The 21,785-nt window shown below is 37.0% G+C and overlaps 1 protein-coding gene across 10 annotated transcripts in view; it reads right to left on the reverse strand.

The window, feature by feature from the left end:
• Positions 1-17,699, reverse strand: part of LOC105457334 (cystinosin homolog) — a 27,090-nt gene extending 9,391 nt beyond the window's left edge. For 2 of the 10 annotated variants that reach the window (XM_011701949.1, XM_011701951.1), the window contains exons 1-3: positions 14,941-15,123; positions 14,377-14,696; positions 13,742-13,838 (exon numbers count right to left, since the gene is read on the reverse strand). The gene's annotated coding sequence lies outside the window, so the exon portion shown is untranslated. The other 8 variants (XM_011701942.1, XM_011701941.1, XM_011701950.1 and 5 more) reach the window with 8 other exon arrangements.
• Positions 17,700-21,785: the final 4,086 nt, after the last annotated feature.

Below are 21,785 nucleotides of genomic sequence, written 5' to 3' on the forward strand. Positions count from 1 at the left end.
GTGCTCTTCCGATCTTTGCTCATATATAATCATACATAAGTGATTAAAAATATACGTATATAATTATACAATTTTTCTCATTTCTTCAAACTTTATTTTTTGTAAAAAAAAAACAATGTAAAAATTATTCTTTTAATTATTTTTTATGTTTCCTTCTTATTATTATCAATTTTGTATTAACGAATAATTTCAAATTTGATTTTTTTGTAAAAAAAAAACAATGTAAAAATTATTCTTTTAATTATTTTTTATATTTCCTTCTTATTATTATCAATTTACTAAAGAATAATTTTACAAAGGAAAGAAACAAAGAAATGGACATATTTTTTATATAATTATATATAATTATATGTGAAACTTTTTTTCCCGGGTATATATACGATATTATATACATATATAATAATTTCTCTGAAATTTAAATATATTTTTTGTTCTTAATTGTAAGTATATCTAACAATAAGATATCTTATATATTATTATATTTGGAATATAAGATATAACTAAAAATTAGAATGCAATTAAGAATGGAATAAGATTAATTTTGAAGTCCAGATAAAAACTTTATTAAATTAGAAATATCAAAAACTTAAAAAAGGAAAATTGAAAGAATAACCGCTATTATAAAGAAATATATGTTGTGTCTAATATAAGTGCAAATTATAGAAAATGTTCTAGAAATATCAGTTTTCCATTAAATAAATATAAGAATATGGAAGAAAAATTAATGAGAGACTGAATATACGTAGGAAGAATATAAATTTATACGTCTGCGGAATATAATGTAATTCGTATTTTATTTGCAATAAAAATGCATTATATTTTTGCAATAATCGGGATTTCTCAATGTTCTTCTAGAGAAATGACTTGAAATTTGTATATAATTTACAAACGTAATGTTACTTTTGCGCAATCAAACGACATTGCGCAAATCCTTACAAAGTAATAAGCAAGATTAAAAAATCATGAACCGCGATAACGTTCCTAGCAGAATTTTAGAATTATTCTGTGTGTGCGTATGTGGTATTAGTCAGAAAAAAAGTTTTTAACTGATAAGAGTTTATCTTATCTCGTTTCGAGTGTTTCGAGTCCTAATGAATTTTATTTTTATTATTATTACTTCGCTCTCAAGTTTCCTGCTTTTTTAGAGCTGTTTTATTGTTCTTTCCGAATTCTTTTCGAATAATAATTTTTTTTCCTATCATCGTAAAGCGCGTGACGTTCCTACAGGAACTGTCCGCATTGAAAGTATAGCGGAGAACTTTACTCGAAGAGAAATTTTCACAGCGCCGACAATATAAAGTCCATATTTACTCATTATTTTCTTAAAAGCAGGAGAAGCATTTCCATGCAAGACTTCTCGACAGGGAATTTCCGACCATCAAAAATTTCCTTCCTTTTATTCGCGTGTATGTATGCGTTTCATCGAAAGTTATTTGTGTTATCCTTAGTGCAATGTGTACGTTCAAATGCAAAAGCGGTGAAACTTTTAAGAGTGTCTGCAGAAAACTTTTCTCAAGGATCATATGCGATCGGATATAATTCTGTCAGGCGTGTAAAAAGCAATGAATTTTGCATCGTGTATGATTCACCTATAATGACATGTGTGGACGAAGAAAGAAAATTTAACTAATTACAATCGGCACTAATTAACATTAACGCGATTAATTAAATGCCCAAGGGTCATTTCATTCACTGATAGGTTTGATCATTTAAATGGGTTTCCCCCGTCCCTTTCGCTACAGAGATCAGAGAATGTGAAAATTCGGTTGAATTTCGTGTACCGCGCGCGGCCGGCGTCAATTCATGCGATTTCGTTCGCTATTTCCATTCAGCTCTGCTCCACACACTCGATTCGCTCTTTTCCTTTTCTCTGTTTTCGCACTTATAGTGCTTAGTCGACGATACGCCTTAATAGGTCAAGTCTCGGTGAAATTCCGAGATTGCGGAAAGGCCAGCACGTATTCCAAAGAACGGAAAAAAAAAGATATAAGGAATATGATAATGGCTGCGAGAGAGAGAGAGAGAGAGAGAGAGAGAAGAGAAGCAGGAAGAGGAGGAGAAGGAGAAGGAAGAGGAAGAGGAGGAGGAGGAGGAAAGAGAGCGATATGTCAAACGCGCGGTACGGGATGACGAAGACAAACGAGATTTATTTTTGCGTGCCGCGGGAAATTCGGTATGACAAAAGTGGTGAAAAGAAAGATGAATTTTAGCGAAAGAGACAACAGGATTTGGCGTTAATAACAAAATAAGCCGGATTACATGGAAATCAATAAATTGAGTGATTCTCTTTATAGCGTAATCTAATCGAGAGTTTTTTTTTTATCAGAACGCTCACATTTGGCATATTTCCGATATCTCGCTCTCTCATAGCTCTTTTTTACGCACCACGTTTTTATTCGTAACATCGTATTTTATATTAACATTGTCATGTTTTTACTCTATTACACGTCGCAAGAGTAAATTTGCTTTCGTAAAATTTGTGTGTGTGTGTGCGTGCGTGTGTGCGCGCGCGCGCGCGCGCGCGCGCGCGCGTGTGTGTGTGTGTGTGTGTGTGTGTGTGTGTGTGTGTGCGCGCGCGCGCGTTGCACGTATGTACTGATTTGCGATGTGAAATATGTTTCCTGTGGACCGCGATCGAAAGTGCTTGAAAAATACTATGTTCTAGGACATGACGAAAGAGAGATGTAGAGAGATAGAGAGAGATAGAGAGAGATAGATAAAGAGAAAGAGAGAGAGAAAGAACAGGGTAGAATTTTTATTTTTGATACCTAGCGCTGCGGATCCATTTGAGCCGAGATACGTGCGCGTAATGCGCAAAAAAAAGAAGTATAAAAAATAAACGTACGTAACTCCGCGTCGTAAAAGATCCTAATTAGAGCCGGATTAAAGGGACGGTATTTCATAAAAATAAGTCCAGAAACGCGTGGGGAATAAAAATGACCGCTCATTTATTTCGCATTTAGGTAAATTCGTTTAATAGCGATTATTATACCGCGAATTTAATTAAGCACGAGAATAACAGACGATTTTTAGCCTCGCAATACTGGAAAGTATACTTTTTATCTCCCCCCTCCTTTTTTTACATATAATAATGTTACCTACGTGCTGTTGCGTATTATTCCTTAATTTGTATTACGGTGCCGCAAACCGATTTGCACGAATTAAAATCTAGGCGACCGAGTATAATAACAATTATCATAAATTAACGATTAAACATCGAACGAGGGGAGACTGTTGGATCGACTTAATGCTCGTTTCATGCTAATTTCTTATCACGGTCAATTACTTAATCGCGCGCATTCCAATGTGGGTTAACGTTCGCCGCCTGATTAGAAAGTATGATCTAACACTCATTAATATTTCGGAGACACAACATTATGCTGACGCAATATTAGGGTCATGCTCTGCTAGTGGATTTCCGCAAATTTCAGAAGACATACATTATTATCTCTTGCTTGAACAGAAATGATGTGTCATACAAATAATTTATCGATGAGTCATAAAAGATAAATCATATATCGATCTCATTTGTTTCAATTTCTTTTAAAATTATTTGTTTATTAATTTAAGACATGTCTTATCTCTTGGAAGCAAGGAGCATTCGTTCGCACCTGCTTTCTTAAATGATATCTCGCCGGAAAATTTATAGAATTAAATTAGCCGACACCGGACTTCACAAAATTTGCGTCAGGCACCGAGAAAATATGATACCCAGGGCCAACAACACCCCAATTTTGCCTACGGCGTAATTCTTTTCTTAATATCCGCCGCCGAGGCATCATCGAGGTGGAGAATGTTTCACCTTCGTATATATTTGTGAGGATATTTTAGGGAGACCCTACACTCTCTCCCTCAACATCTTTCTCTCCCGCCCGGGTATTCTCCGCGATACATTAAGGCAAAATGTCGACATTACAGCCACGCGTCGCTCAATATATCATTGCGCGGGGTGTGCGTATATATAGTGTCGCGTGTGCCGCTAGTCGGGGACGAGACGACTCGCCGACTCTCGTCCGCGGCCCTTCTGAATCTCTCCGCCCGGCCTCGTCCGGATTTATCGGGCCGCGCGCCGCGGACTCACGGCGGACGGACGGACGGACGACGGGCATCGGCATTATTATTCCATCGGCGGAATTATTGGCGCAATTAACTGGCCGGCTAAACGGTTTTAAATACTCCGCGCCGCGCCGCGCCGCGCGCTGTCGCCGGCCGCTCACAGCTGGCTTTTGTTGCCCGCTCGGGGCCCCTCTCGTGGGGCCGATCGATGGAGCGCGAAATATGCGGCCGCCGGCCACTCGCCGCCGTCCGTCCGTCGTTGACCGCCGTCGAGAAATTTTTTATGGCTCTATTCCCGATTTTATCGAGGCTTTCCTTTTCTTTTTTTTATGAAGTCAACGTTGCACGCGCGACCGACCGACTTATACACGTGAGCCCCTCTCACACGCTCTCGGACTTCGAGATGGGTCGTGAATCGCCGTAAAGTGGACACGTAACGTTGTTCCGAAGAAATTCAGAGGCGATTTCTTTCTATCTGGCGATCACATCCATATAGATATCGTCGCTTGTCGTTATTCCTTTTGATTTCGACGTCCGCAGATATTTCAGTCGCTGAAACTCATCATCATTAATCGAGTAACGAGAGGTCGTTCACCATTCACTCTTCACTAATTCAAAAACCTTTCTGAATTTTACCGTTATTTACCGACCGTTTCGATCGCACGTTGTTTGTGAAATATTTACACGACTAAGCCAATAATTTATCTAACTTATACTATCACGTCCACAATTACATATTTTATTCCTGCAACATGTATGCTTCAACGGGAGGGGAGTAATACATATTCTATTCCGCTGCAACGCAATTTCCTTCGTTTAGCTGCACTCGCTCAATCACGATTTTCTGCTTGGTAATGGAGGGATTCAGTTTCGCGTCGTATCCGTGTATTTAACGCATCCCCTCCCCCCCCCTCCTCACAATGTGAGAGAACAACGGAGAACGCAGCGATATATTCATTGTAACCGATTTTTCTCGCGCTTTCAACGATTTCGCAGCCGCGAAATGTGGGAATTGAGCTTTCGTTAATTTCCGTATGATCCTACAATTTATCGCGTATACATATATTCGAAAAACAAATTCTAGCCGCGCAAACAGAGTGCACACGGCGCAGCCGCGTATTATAAATCATTAGGTGCATGCGTTGGCCGCGCGCGCCGTGCATGCGACCGCGGGGATATGCATTAACGTGTCCTGTCATTTTCTACGAAAATAAACGTACGATTGCCAGGATTCGTGTACGTACGAGAGCCGGGGGCCGCGAAAACAGCTTGTAATAGCTACGTCGAAATTTGAGCACTCATGCTTTTATCGTATGAATATTGATGGGCATTGTCCATCGGAGCGTGAATTTCATGGCTGCGGCGACGAGCGTACGCGCTTGTAAGCGCCGGACTATTGGCGCGAGATTATTCTCACAATGATATGACGCTGGCTCATTTTCGAAAAATATCATTAATACATGGCCAACGCGGCATATTCGACGCTGCTAAAAAGACGCTCGATGAACGTCACTTTTCTTTCTTTTTTTTATAAAACGAAATTAATTAATTACTTATTCAATATTGGAATAATTAATTACGATATTTAATTATATTATATTGATTAGATATCTTTGAGTATCAGAAATTCCATCTTTTTCTTCTTTCTTTAAACAAAACTAATAACTACGTATTCAATATTGGAATAACTAACTGTGATATTTAATCATATTGTATTGATTAGATATCTTTGAGTATCAGGAATTCGATCTCCTATGCGTGGAACCTTTTTCCTTTCATAGTTTATTGTGCTTTTCCATACGATTAATTCTGCGATAGCCTTTACGCTTTTCTTGTATGTTTAGTCGGTTATCGACGTATTTACGAGTTCCTTGCCGGTCCACCCTTTATTGTGGATCCGGTTACCAATATTAATATCATCGTCCAACGTGTTTGATCATATCACATTATCGGATTTCGTGAGATGTTTGGAACAGCAGCGCTCAAACAGCCAAAAAATGACAATATATTGCTAATATTTGCAAAATATAAAAATCATATTTAAAGTTAAAGTGACAATACACATTGAGCCATAAAAATATGCGTTATAAATCTACACACAAAGAGTTTTTGCAAATATGCGTTATTAAATTTTGAAAATATTTACATTTAAACAACAATGAAAATGAATGAATATCAGATTATTACAAGATTATTATGATCAAATCAGAGATTTTGAAAAATCTGACAGTTTCTATTTAATTTCTATTTAATATTTCTGAATTCCTTTTTGAATTATGTCAGAATTTGATACTTGATACTTATTTGATTATTTGATATTTAACAATTCATTTTTTTATAAAAAAATTATTGTTTATTCAAATAGCTCTCTCGCAAACCGATCATATTCGACTTTTTAAAATAATAAAAATAATAAATAATAAATTAAAAATAATAATGAAAATAATCAATATTGGTTATTAATTTTGTTATTTTGCAGATATTACTGCATATATGTGTTATGTATTTTACATCGCCGCTAGCTTGTGGTATGCTCTTGGTTTGTTTGTGTAAAAAACTGGATAATACAAAATCCGCATGCGATGCTTTCGTGTGGTTCCTCCTTTTATTTATTTTACTTAGTTTGTTTTATTTAGCAGTCCCGGTTATTTTGTTTCAATTTCATAAAATATATTCATTGTTGTTGCTCCGCGGTAGTCTAGCTCTAATTCGATTCCCATCGCGAATTTACGATCTCGTAAAATAGCGGTGCTCTAATGCATTACGCATGTTGGAGTTAAAACTCCTTTAGTTTTTTATTCTTTTAGTATAAATACTTTTATTCTTAAAAATAGGATAAAAAGGATAGTATTATTGGTTAATAGAGAGACAGAAAGAAAGAAAGAAAGAGAGACATCTAATTTTTAACATAAAATAAAACATAAAATAAAAAACAAAAAATTTCTTTCCACTGACTGGAATTTTTAATTAATTAAATATTATTCTGCTATTATTTAATTAATAATTATTATTACAAATGTACAAGTCTCATACTTTTAATTTATTTGTTAAGTGACTGTTTAATTATTCCAATAATGTTTTCTCGTCTAAAAAAAGGTAAAAATACTTTTGCTTGATTCTTGCTAGTCTATTATATGTATATTATTATTATCATTAGTCAAAAATTTGGTTATTAAAGTAAATATTAATGAAAATTAATATGTCAATGAAATATTATAATTTTATTTCTACACCTCGACCTGCTTCGAATTCACTGTGAAATCTTTCATCATTAATTGATGAAATTACTATAGATGTTGATATTGATCAAGTGGCGGCATATTTAAACGATTCACTTGGAAAAAACCACGATGAGTTTATAATTGACTATATCACTGAAGTGACAGTAACGAGATAGCGTCGTCTCTGACAGTCGATCAACTCACTGACGGAGAAGTTGATTGGGCAAGATATTCGATCAAGGATACATAAAATTATCTATTCTATTAATAATCGATCTATGGAAAGTTATACGAGCAACATTCCAGATCTGGTTTACAAGTATTACATACTTGACTGCTATGTACGCATAAGTAGACAACGTAGCTATCGATTAAATGTGTATATATATATATATATATATATATATATATATGTTAATAAAATAAGAAAACTGGTCACTCGTATGACATACAGAGTGATCATAAAACGTGCAGGCTGACTAAACTCCATATTTTTTGGATCGCTGAAGAGTGTCTTCACATTATAAATATCTAACCACACTGAAAGAAAAATTTTTGATATTTGTAACTCTAATTACAATAATACTAGTACTATAATTATGATTAGTACTACTATAATGTTAGTAATAATAATTATATATATAATTTTATCAACATATATATACAGTTGATATCAAAACTTACTGTACTGTATTATAGTTATTATTACTATAAAAACTATAATATACAGTAAATTTTGATATCAACTATATATATATATATATATATATATTTATATATATATTTATTATTATATACAATATTATTATATATATATACTTTATTATTATATATTAATTATTATATATATATACTATATATATATTTGTTGATAAAACTATATAATTATTATTACTAATTATAGTATAAGTAAAAATCATAATTATAGTACTTGTAATTATAGTTACAAATAACAAAAATTTTTCTCTCAGTGCACATGTATTAACAAAACGCGTTGACTCTTATTAGCTTTTATTTGCTTCTTATTATTATTTTTTTTATAGAGCTCCTTCCACACTTATATTGGTTATTTCAGTTATTTGTAAATAAATAGTTTTCTGAGAGTTTTTCTGATTATTCGCGTAGTTCGCACAAAATAATTGACGTTTTAACGTTTTCCGCTCGAAATAAGCGACCACAACGAATATATACATTCGCAGAGCTCAGCGAAAGCTACGTACGGGATGTCTTGTACGGCACGTACGGGGCGGCCGCGAAACGTGTAGACGTTTCGCCAAGCGCGATTATCTCTTTAGCTGGCAAAATTGCAAAGTGTAAAGTAGGAATTCCTGCCGTACAAATTATGACAGTTAATAACCAGAGCGCGCACGTAAGTACATAACGCGTATAAGTAGATAATCGAATTAATTGCGGCGCGCGCGTTCAAATAAATATATCCCCCGCGTTCTCGCGCGATCCGTATCCTCCCGCCCCCCCCCCCGCGTTGTAAAATCCAATGTAATGCGAAATATAATATACATATCGCGCGCGCGCATGAGATATACATATAGGCAATACGCAATTTCCGTACACGGCTCGTAACGTGTCATCGTGTAAATAAATAAAAATTGTGTCGTCGTATGTTGTTGGCGGAACGAAATCCGGTCGAATTAACAAACCAGTGGAACGGGAGTGAATATTTAATTACGCCATTTGTTTATCCCATTCCGCCGAATCGCTAATTCGCGCGGCCGAGTGTCCGATATCCTCGAACAATAAGCGGCCGTGTATTAAGCTCTATTTACATTTCTCATTATAACGGTCAAATTATCGTTGCTCTGGCGCTTATGACTTTGTGACGTGTCGTTGTAATTTTATTTAACATTATTTATCATGATAATGGAAATGGAATAAAATCCGTATATACGTGGAGTATAACGTGAGTGCGGCGCGAATAACTCAGGAGGGTTATAAGCTCTATTTGAAAATAAATTCCAGGTTAATTCTCCAGAATATAATTAGATTTGCAAGGCTGCAGTTTAATTTGTCAAATCGTTCCCTTTAATCGCTCTTTTTTTAATTAATTAATCAAAGCTGATTAATATCTCGTCGATAAAGCAAGCTATATTTCTTCCTAATCTAGCATCTTCAGATAACGTACATAATTCTTTTTTTTTTAGGGGTGCGTCTCACATCATGTATCATCGCTTTATCGTTTTAATTTTTAATCGGTATAGCGTTTCAAACTTAACATTCTTAATTAATAAATGCTATTAATTCATAAAGGCGATGTTTGTCCTTACATGACGTGTACTGAGTGACTCGTAAACGTCTTAGATGTCTTGATTAATTTAAAAACTATTAACTATTAACGTGACCGCGGGCTGATGAGCGCATGGATTAGGCCCATTAGGCTGAGAAAGTCGCTCGCGTGGCTCGATGTTGTCTTATTTATGACGAAGAACGCTTTGTGAATCACGTGTGCATCGATAACAAGATCGGGCATCGTCTCGTGACCGATCGATATCGCGTTGCACGCGAGGAACATGCAACACGCGCTTGACGGACGCGCTCCTCGGCGCCGGGAGTAAGAAAGTTATTAATAGAAGCAAGTCTTTAAGAATTAATTTATTTATCACTTGTCACTAGTATAGCGTTGTCGTCAAATAGATTCGCTACAGTCCCGCTTTGGTCACAATTATTTTTCGAGTAGATTAATTCACCGTGATTAATTTAGAATCGACTTCCCGTCGATCCAAAACACTTCTCTTCGACAGAAAAAAAAATTTCACGAAGGACTCGCATATTTCGTCTTTCCATTCCGGACGAAAGAGAATCGCGCTCGATGACCCCGGGCTCGATACGAGAAAATTCCTTGCATCCGACGCATTGCCAGCAAGCTCGCGCGCAATAACGCGACGCGCGCTACGCTGTACGCTAATCAAGAACGAGAATGCTACGGACGCTAATAACATTTTTATCGTCTCGCTGCCGTAATTACTATTTATCCGTTTTACCTTGATTGTTCGAGAGAGTTCAAGTCGCCTTCGGTACGGCGGCTGTATATTCTGTATAGCGCAGCTAGATCGATCTTTTCTCATTGCTTAACCCTTTCGTTACTATACAGGCGACTAGAGAGCTTCTAATTAGAGTGGCGCTATACGGCTGTCATTTTTGATTGGTGGTTTTTGTGTGTTGGATAAACTGAGATAGACTGTTGGATATAGACTAGGTGAGACCAACGACACATATTATATATATGTATATAGACCGAGCATTCTATCCACAGCATGAGGCCGGAAGTTGGCAGAATACGACTGAGAGAGATAACATTTGGGGGAAATGCTGCATCTCATTTTATCCTACAGTAAGATGGCCGATGTCAACAGTTGTCAACTGATACCAGCGTCATCTTGCAGTAAGATAAAAGAGAGAGCATTCCCCTCAAATTACACTATCTCTCTCAGTCGTATTCTGCCAACTTCCGGCCTCATGCTGTGGATAGAATGCTCGGTCTATATATACCCTGTCGTTGGTCTCACCTAATGTATATCCAACAGTCTATCTCAGTCTATCCAACACACAAAACTACCAATCAAAAATGACAGCCGTATAGCGCCACTCTAATTAGAAGCTTTCTAGTCGCCTGTATAGTAACGCCAATTCAACTTTCGGCTTCACTCCCTCCATAGCAAAAGCATAGAAATGCTCGGTCTCTTATATATGTCGTTAGGTGATACATATTCTCTTTCTCTCTCGCGGGATTTGGAAGTCACGTCTCTTAAGGCGTCACACTCTGATTAGACTTTAGAGGCTCTCTACGGGCGACTGTAGTTGCCCGCCGCAAAGCGACCACCGTGTGGGCTACACTGCAGTCGCTCGACTGCATAGCGCTCACATTTTGTGATAATGAGCAATAAAATACAATATAAAATATTTTGCCGGCATCGCGGCGCTTGAAAAGGCTTATTCATTCAATACTCGATAATCTTTTCTCATGTTACTCTTTTCTTCTTTTCTTATCTCGTGAAGAGTGACGATACATTATAGATGCGGTCATATATGATTTAACCGCAATTGCTTTGTAAGTACGAGCGCGGATCGTACAACCGTACCATATAATGCGGCGGAGACAGCCGTAACGAAGGGGTTAATAATAGAATAGAATGCGCGCAGTACCTCGTAACGATACCACGAATCGTGCATCGCATATCGGATCCGTATTGCGAAATTTCCATTTGTTGCGGGGGATAGTGCAGTTTTGTTTACGATACGCCGTAGGCGATTTTGCGGAATTTTCAACAAAAACAACTTGCGTCGTTAACACTGTATTCGTGCGACGTGCCCCGCGCTCGCGCGCGCACGTGCTTTTTGTCGCTATTCTATGGCCTCGATAAAGCGCCATTCCATCTAGTATGAAGAAGTTAAAAAGCTCGCGTAAGCCCGTATGCGGCCGGTCCATCGGCACGTTCATGAATAATTCACAATTTATTGAGTTTTAATATCAATATCGACGCGATCGCGGATTAATCGACTGGCACGACTGGCCAATATTTATGCATCCTCCTTGGTGACGTTCACCCGCTGCCCGTAATGCCCGACAATTGGCCCTTTTTTTCTCGCCGATTCGAAATTATTTATTTTTCAGTGGCGTTTGACGTGCGCGTCCCCGATAGTTTTTTTTCGCGAAATAGTATAAATGGCTTCATTGAAATTTTATCATTTTACTCCATTTTCAAAAAGTCCATATCTATACGACAGCAACGATATTGTACCGATGAAACGTAATACCGACGTAACATACAATGGAAAAAAACTTGTCAACGTTAAACTCTGGAGATGCAAGTTGCAATATTTTTTTTTTACGATAAGACACTTTCTACTGTCGAGTATTAAAGATTTTGCTTTGGAATTTTATCGATGATAAACGGACGATCGATCGATTGACGCGGTTGAATAACTTGTCCACGTGCGAGATCCTCCGTAGAGATACGCGATAACGCCTGATTTCTCTTTTCCTAATACCATGAAAAGTGTCGCTGAGTAATGCATCGACACGATATTCGGACGAGATGTAACGATAACAAGCTTTATTCGATTCAGAGATGCGATCGTGTGGCTTTAACAGAATGACTGAGCATTTTCGTTTGAAAAGTTTCCATATAAAATTATATACGTATCGATACGTATTATTTTTTAAATAAATTTGCGTGCGTGCGAAATATTAACTTTTAATTATAAGTAATTCAATTTTTAAATACACTATGTTAGTTTTATAAAAATATCCGAGTATTGTAAAATATTAATTTTACCGTAATATAATCTGTAATCTTATTTTATACAAGTTTTATTATACAATAAGATTTTAAATACTATCGTAAAAATTAGTCAAAAATTGTAAAATTATCTTTCAGTCAATAAATTAGTAAATATAAATTTTTATTAATTATCTTTCAGTCAATAATTTAAAATATTTAATTTTTATCACTATTAAAAAATTCACCGAAACGACCTCAAACATCAGGCTCGACGGGTATATACAGTTAAAACTTTTTAATTGTATCACATCACGATGAGAAAGATGTTATTTAAAAACCGGTTGACCTTTAATTTATTATTTAACGTCAATAACTCTTTCGCTCAACATTTTTTCGATAACATTGCGAATATCTACGTCAAGGATCGCACGCAAATTCGCTGGATGTGCGAGAAATTCTCGCAATTTACGGAAATCAGTGATGCGCGTTTTATTGTATGTGTGCAAAAACGTGTTTTGTGCCAATGACTTACGGCCTATTTGCAACCGCATTCAATGCCCCCGTTTTTCCTGGTTTCGAATAACTACACGTTTGCCGACGGTCGATCGCACGACACCGAGTGTGATGGGCATGTCCCCTTTCCCCTTTTACCGCTGATCGATTTTGATTTCACGGCTAGTTTCGCGGAAATTAAATCATTGCGCGATCGACGAAAATGACGGATCGGCTTTGTCGTAAATGCACACGGCGCAAAATTCTCGCCGCGCGTTCCCTCTCAAACAGAGATATTAAAGTTCGACGATACTCTATAGGCGTCACTCAGGCGCCGGGCCTGTCTTTTAAGCATTCCTGCAACGCGAAGAAAACTTTCAACATCCTAAGTAGTGCAAATCGCGAACAATGGAGGGCAAGTTGAAATCTGCCGCAATCCACACACACACACACACACACACATAGGAATCTAAAAAGGAAAAGAAACGCATGTGCGTGTTGCGCATACTACCAGCAATAATAGTTATACAGATTAGGCGTGGGTAGTATAACGTAATAATTCATTACTTTGCCCGGCTTATTTCCGCCATTGTTCCCCGACGCGCCGTTCATTATCCGTAGCGTTATTCCAGTTGATTTCACGAGCAATCACGATTATTACGACGCGCGTATTTCTGCCGGTTTTTTACCGCCCTTGATTTACCGATAAAAGTTTGCGCCGCAGCGTTCACTCACCTGTCAAATTTCGCTCAGCCGCGACAGTTAAAATCTACCAACGAGAGATGCAGAGACATCCAATCTCTGCGCGTTACAACCGACTTCACGAGATCGTCTGTAACGAGAAGCTTTTTATTAAAGGCCGCTAAAATATGCATGCTTGTTATCAGAAATCGAGAGAGAGGGAGTCCGCGTCAAAAATTTTCATTCGTTGACAGAAAAAAAATTCTTCTTTGAGTGACTTTGAACGACAGTGATTCAAACTTGTCTACTTTATTGCATTAGCCATTAATTTTCAAAGTGATATCATTTGAGAGACGTTGAAGACAAAAAGGAAGTAAAAATTTTTTCTATCTATTTAAAACGTGCTTATAAATTGTTTGAATATTTTTCTCAAAGTACATATGTGATAAAAAAAAAATGCTATAAAAGATTTGATAAAAAATAATTCAAAATTTTTCTCATTCGATAATTGAAGGGCTTCCTGCAGCAATGAGCTAACTCACATTTCATAACATTTTATAGAAACGGAGAAAATGAACTCCATTAAAAGGTCTATTATTAAAAGATCATTATTTTAACTGTAGAAAAACGGAGAAAATGTACTCTAAAGATATATATTACTTTTAACTTTAGAAAGTCAAAAATCATACCACGCTATGTCGACCGATCGATCCGATTGAATTTTAGAGGAATACAAATAATCCGAAGGATTTCTCGATCCTGTTGCATCTAAAACCACGTGGTTATCATCCCGGTGAGCAAACACTTTTGACCACAGACTCAGCAACGCGCAGAGAATCCAGCTTGTTGATAAATACGATCACTGAGCAACGATCTCGACTTTAATCTCCAATCGAAGCTTTGCCGATTGAATTTTTCCCGTCGTTTCCGATGCTCGAAGGCCCTGAGCTTGATCTTGAGTTCATGAAGTTTTCTAGTTGCGGATGATTGTAGTTTAGGAGTTTCGAAGCTAAAGGGAATATAGTTTTTTAGATAGAAGTCGAAAAGAATAGGGCTCGTAACGCTCGTCTAATCATAATCAATAATTACGCGTTATTAGAATTGTTCGATTTTATTTTTATCTTGTTCAAACAATTGTATCGCGTTGCGTAATATTAATCTACAATCTTGAATCGCATGATATCGATTATCATTCAATTTCTCTTTCAATTTCGAATAATTTTTCAGTGGAATTCAACATTATCGTGTAGTACCTCACTATCGGCGACTTTACTGATGTCGTTAATGTAACACTATAAGAGAGCAACGATAAAATAAGTCACGTGTGATAACACAGTATCTCTATTTGTGGCTCACACAAATCGACACGGCTCAGAGCACTCGGTTGTTCGTTACTGTCACCTGTCGCGATGATTTCTTTTTGTGCTTGGCGTGAAAAATTAAGCTCACCATTAGAAGTGACCGATTAGTGCTGATAACAATCGGCACATCCGCAACGATTCTTAAAAAAAAAAAAAAAAACAACTGCCATGAAAACGCGACGCAACCGTGAAGATCACCAGGTGAACAGACCGGTCCGACCGATCCGTACGACGCGACTCGCAAAAGCCCGCGCGAGATCGCTCGTATAAATCCTGTAAGAGGGTCTCCCCCCTCCTCCCTGTTCGTACTAAAATCTTGCCTCCCATGCATGGTGTGCCCCTCCACCTCCATCCCGTTTCTGATCGTTCGCTTATTCTACACGAGCGATCGTTTAATTTGGCACGTTTTTTTGCGATCGCGATGATGTTGGGTGTTTTCTTATCCGCAAATTCGAGTTTTCCCTTTGGCAATACGCTCAATACATTCCTTAATAAGCGTCGATTCTCGACAGACCGTGCAAATATAAAGATTGCAAAAAACGCATTCTTCTCATTTGGGATATGTGGGATTCACGTGAATTTTAATGTAATTTAATACAAATTGTCATGTACAATTTTGATTTTGTCTTCGTGTTGTTTTTGCTTCGAAAGCTGTGTCTGGTTTACATTTGTTCATATAACCGAAAATAATGCAAAATATAAGATAAAATTGTGATTTTTAACTCGAATACATAATAAATATATTGAGATAAATAAAATTAATAAATATTTTTTAGGATGACTTGTATACGGAGCCAAGAAGGTGATAAGCTAGCAGACCAAAAGTTAGATAATTTTTTTCGTCCTGATTCACTTGACTGACTTACAACGACTAAGAAACTAAGAATTATATTGGATGTGAAATGTGTTGGATCTCGTTATCTCAGTACCATTATTTCGATCCACTTTTACTAGCAACTAGATATCACTGATAATAGACGGATTAGATTCAAGTATTTTGTTTCGTTGTTATATCAAACTCTTATCACGCAAATCATCTGATAAGAAAGTTTCAATAAATTTTTGGTCTCATTTTGGTTTTTTTCCAAAGCTTTCTGTATCTACAATATATTCTATATCTGCAATACTTTTCTCTTGATGTTAATCGTTATTAAATTAAAAAACTACACGCTTTTGCCTCGTCATAATTCATGTTAAAAATGATACCGCGTTACTGACAAATCATATTGCATAATGAATGCAATTCCAAACAGTTTTATTTTCTATATATTCATTGTTAATGCACCATTTAACGATAAGTTGCTTGAAAAAAAAATTGGCGTATCATTCATTCGTAGCAATTGCAGTTCGTTAATTCACGGGATAAAAAGGATCTTGAGTTATTAATACGCATTGAACTATTCGCGTGCTTGCACGCTATATATGCAATGACAACATGACAAAGCAAAAGGCAAGAGATTAATCGATGTTTATTGAATTCAATTGAGATCATTGCACATTCGTCAAGTTACCAATGAGAGTTATTGAAAATTGATCGTTGCAATCGTCGATGCGTCAATGATGAGATACTTATAGGTATCTAATAATTAAAATAATTTCGAGCATCCTGTCTTTTTTAATCTAAAGAATATACAAATTCATTAATAAAACTGTCAACGAAGCCATTAACAAAAAAGTTACTTCGAGAATAGAGCAATATATATGATTATATTTAATGGTGTCAAAGTGAATCGTATTGTTTGCAAAGTTTCTTTTAAGAGAGAAAGCGAAAAAGAGAAAAGGTGGAAAAGAGAAAGAGTATAGTTTCTCATTATTTAGATTATTTTGGGTTAGTTTTATATTTATATAAATTTACACGGAAAGAACGATTTTGTTGAAAGGTCTACAAATTTTGCTAAAAATAGATCTAAAAATAATTTTTTATTGAATCATCAAAAATTTGTTGGAATGTTAAAACTGATAAGCATTGCTTTAAAACGTTTTGATATTCTAGCAATCATTTTGACTTTCGCACAAAATTATTTTGATTATTAAACAAAAATTATTTTCAGATTTGGATTCAGCAAAATTGTTCTTTCCGTGTAGCAAAATTAACACTTAATATATCTAATTCAATCATGAAATAAAAGAGAGTGCATAATTTCCTCAAATCTACGATCTTTTCTTAACAATTTTTTATATTATTTTTTTTCTTCATTATAATTGTGTTACGTATTGAGACGTATCTGTAAAATTAATGAATTGTCACACAATTACTATATACCTACACTATATATCAACACCACGTATATCGTTTGTTGTGCCGTTAAAATAAAGTGTTTACGACGAAAATAACGTCGAGGTGGGTATGTCACCGTACTGTATGAATACGTCCATCAACACGACCGATGGTGGGATCTAAACGACCGATCACCTTGACACTGACTTGGCAAGGGAGCTAATTCAGTCTGAACGAGGGGGACCAGATGTGTTCATCGTGCAATAAGTCACACGTGAGCGATACGCCGAACAATGACGGCGAGATATTCGCGGTACACATGGTGCCGTGATGTCACGGAATGACAAGGCGAATGCGCGGAATGACGTACCTCACGGCACATTGCACGAGTTCTTCCCCCGCACGCTTAGATCCTCCAGATCGCCCGGATTACACGCGATTGACACGAATTCCAAGAGTGCGCGATGAATGGCCGGTGGACACGGCGGCGGCGGCGCGCGCGGCCTTGCTTTCCATGAACGTCGTGCCATCGCGCATCGTGACGTTTGATTTCGAGGAGACGGACGATACTTGTCGCGGGATAAGAATCGCGAAGACTTCGATTACACTTCGCGGATATGATAGCATTATCAGACATGTGCAACGTGCAAGTGCAGCAATTCCACTGTAAATATAAAACAGCTAAACTAAGCACTAACTTTATCTACATTAAAGCTCTGATCCCGTGTTAATGAAATAATATTTTTCACATATGAATAACAATTCTATTTTGAAGATAATAATCAGCAGAACGAACTGCACGCTGTGGCAAGATTAACTAATTCATATGAATGAGACTTAAGACTTAAGATTTAAGAAAATTGACTTATCATAGCCGATTATTCGTCTCACGTGAGAAGAATAATCGAGCGTGATTGGTCAATTTTCTTAAATCTTAAGTTTCACTGTAAACGCCGCTTAACGTTAAAAATAAGCTCTCACCTCGTTTCATTTCACGGTTTCAATTAGTATGTTATTCTTCATGCAATGACTCAGAGAATGCTATTTTTAGAAATATGTAAATGAAAAACCTCCTTACCTACTATACTTAACGGGCACCTTATTAGAATTGTAAAATAAGAAACGCTTCGGTAAACGAACCTTCTTTAGGGAACCATTTTCACGTGTTATAGTTTTTCCTGCCGAATATTTGTACGCGTAACGGCGGTTGTAAAACGAACGAAAGTTTTCGGTGTGATACCATTAGCTGTACATTTGATGAGGAGCGTGTTAATTGCAATCGCTAGAGACTCAAGTTATACGGCACATCCTGCTAATAGAATGTAGAACGCTCCAACTGGGAAATAGCCCTTATTTGAGAATTTTGAAACAATCGTAAATTTTACCTCAATTACATCCAGCTGAAATACGTTCGCAATTTAACGGGCGATATATAACGTTGATTATATTCACGAAGGCGTAAGTCGACCACGAGCGAAGGATTTTCCGCGATATGGCACTTCACAGAATCTGTCTTTACATTATTTCAAAATTTTATTTCTGGCATCTGTTCATCGTTTTAACATCCCAAGATGACGTCTTAATAACGTCTCTAGCGTCAATAAGACGTTATTGAAACATCATTTGACATCATCTTGTTACTTGGATTTTTTTTTCTTAATTACTGCACGCGCCGTTTTGATCTTCTCGACCCGAAAATAATGCGATCGGCTACACTGAACGCGCGATACTCTATTGTACAATTAAAAATGTATAAATCCCGGAATTGTACTGTATGCCGTATATGAATGATACACAAAGTGATAATGTCACGTGTCAGCCAAGGTAGATATAATTTCCGAGCAACGTTGGAAAATTTTTCGATCAAGCGAGCTTTTCAGCGAGGGATTTGTCGGCGTTTGTTATAAATAATGCTCCGGTAGAGCTCGTTCTACGTCGAGTTAACGTATAGCTTCATTAACGGATTATACCGTACCATAATTAGCTATTGCAAATTTGATTCGGTAACGTAGTTTCGCCCTCTCGTCCCTCGCCCCCTTTCTCTTTCTGTCTCTCCACCCTTGATAAGCGATCATTCCGCCATTACTGCGTCGGGAAAGCGAATCACGTCAAAAAGTGAAAATGTGGCCAGTCTATTTGTTTCATGATCGTATTATATCCGTACGTTCAAACAGATAGGCTGTTACCGGGCTCGTGAAAAAAAAAAGCTTTATCGCAAACTCATTTACGTTATTAGTACGCGTCCCATCTTTTTTTTTCGCTCATCACGCTCATACAACCGTCTAGACTTCACATCAGCGATAAACACGTTTGACGGTAGAAAAGTATAATCGTGATTTCAATAGAAGTTTACGAGCATCATTTTCACGCTCGTTCTACGCATTTCTCGCGCAATGAATGAAGCGTCCGAAAAAAAAAAATATTATTTCATCGACTTAACTAGCATACCGACTTTCGGGCGATTAGACTCTTCAAACGTCTGGATCTCTTACATTATCGTTAGACAAATCTGACTCGTCGGGAATAAACGGTCACTGAAAAGGGCGCCGTGCACAAAGGGTTTCATGTACGACGAGATAATGAAAGGGCCGCGATAAAAGTCGTTTTAACTACGCGAACAGATATCTCCCTCTTTCTCTCTTTCTGTTGAATACGTCGCTTAATTTTCTGCACGATGCAAACGCGAATACCAGTTTGTTTCGCGGGATGTTTAGCGTACTGGCCTCCTCCCCCCTGCCCTGCTGGTCGCCTTCTATTTTCTACGCATCGTCCACTCGTCGTCTTTGTGTCTTTGTGACTACGCAACCTGCGTTACGCGGTCATGGAACTATATATACTTGAGTTAATGTGCAATATAAAGGATCTTATGTATGTTGCGGACAAACGCAACAACATGATATAACGATATGATTTATGAACGTAACACGTAATTGACGTAGATACAAGAGAGAAAAGAGAATTGTATGCAAAGGAAACATAAGCTTGTTTATAAAAGTAGCATAAGTCACGTATCTCTCGATTTGAAATAAAATCAAACCTTTTTTTACGAATATTAAAAAGATATTACATCCTCTCTCTTATATATCTTTTGATTAAAGATTCTATTTGATAAAAAGATATTCTTTAATGAATACGATTTTTTTTTAAACAGTCATAGCAGGTGTAGATAAGGCCTGCCGATAAAATGTTAAAATGCGTAGAGTTTCACGAGGTTGAAAGCTGGAAATGATGAGCTCGTTTATGTGATTCATGTTTAATCTACTGTTCCATCATCAGCTTATCACTTAGGACGCCAGCTGCCCTATAAAAATTCCAATTCCGTGAAAGTCGATACCATATTTCCCAGATTGAGATAAATTATGACATCATAGATGACTACGGGGTTGTAATGTTGCAGCTGCTACGCCGATACGAAAGAAAAATCGTGCTTCCCCGTAGTTTCTAAGTGATTAAATGCTAGCATGTTTTCGCCTAAATTGCACGAGGACGAGCGCGAGGAGAAGCTAGAACAATGATTAATACTTGGCGCCATTATTTCGATATTAGTAATTGCCCGCTTGATCTAAATTTATAATTAATAATTTTATTTTACCACACACAGTTATTTTCCTTTCTAGAAAAATATTGCAAATATATATGACTGATTTTTGACAATTTTTTAGGGTGTTAGAGTTTTAAATTAAATTCGTAATTTTTTTTTATATACATATTTAAATCATTTCATATATTAAATCTATTTATATGCACAAACAGCGGAGTGCTTCCGAGAGACGCATTAAAAATTCTCATTTTCTTCCTTTCGATGAAAAGTTTAAATCTCGGCCGCACGAATACCGAAATTCGTCACGATAACAGCGATTCGCCGTAAATTGCATTATTATATGGCATGCGCTGTAACACGCCTCTTCGATGCACCGACGGTTAAAGAGAGGGAGAGAGAGAGAAAGAGAAAGAGTTCCTTGTAGTCCGTAAATGGCCAGATTGCAGTGCTCGGAAACAAAAAGAAGGCGGTGCGATAGGTAAAAAAAAAAAGAAGTGCAGAGGGCTCAACGTTGCACCGTTTGTTACCGGAAACTTGGAATCGAGTCTTGAAACGGGTTCGGCTCGTCTCGTCTCTGCCAACATGGAGTGCTTCTCGTTTACGTGTATAATTTGTTCCCCCCTCTCTCTCTCTCTCTCTCTCTCTTTCTCTCTTTCTCTCGCCTCTTGAGGAAAGATGTCCTCCACGCAAAGATTATAATTATTAAAGGGCACCTGTTTTCGCTTAGCGGAGCGTCCCACGGCACCGCGGCTTCATAAAAATAATATGGACGAAAATTAACTTGAAAATAGAAGTTCACTTCTAATTAATTGTTTTCGCACGTTTTCACAAAAAGGGCGTTTCCATAAGAGAATAACATAATTATTACTATTGTAAATTCAACGAGACGTTAAACTGAAATATTTATATACACGGAGAAAAAGTTGGGGCTGCTACAACAGAATAATAATGTTATCTTTCGCCCATCTATACAAAATG

The sequence above is a fragment of the Wasmannia auropunctata genome, unplaced genomic scaffold, assembly GCF_000956235.1.
Source record: "Wasmannia auropunctata unplaced genomic scaffold, wasmannia.A_1.0 LD335274.1, whole genome shotgun sequence".
In the NCBI taxonomy this organism is placed as follows: domain Eukaryota; kingdom Metazoa; phylum Arthropoda; class Insecta; order Hymenoptera; family Formicidae; genus Wasmannia; species Wasmannia auropunctata.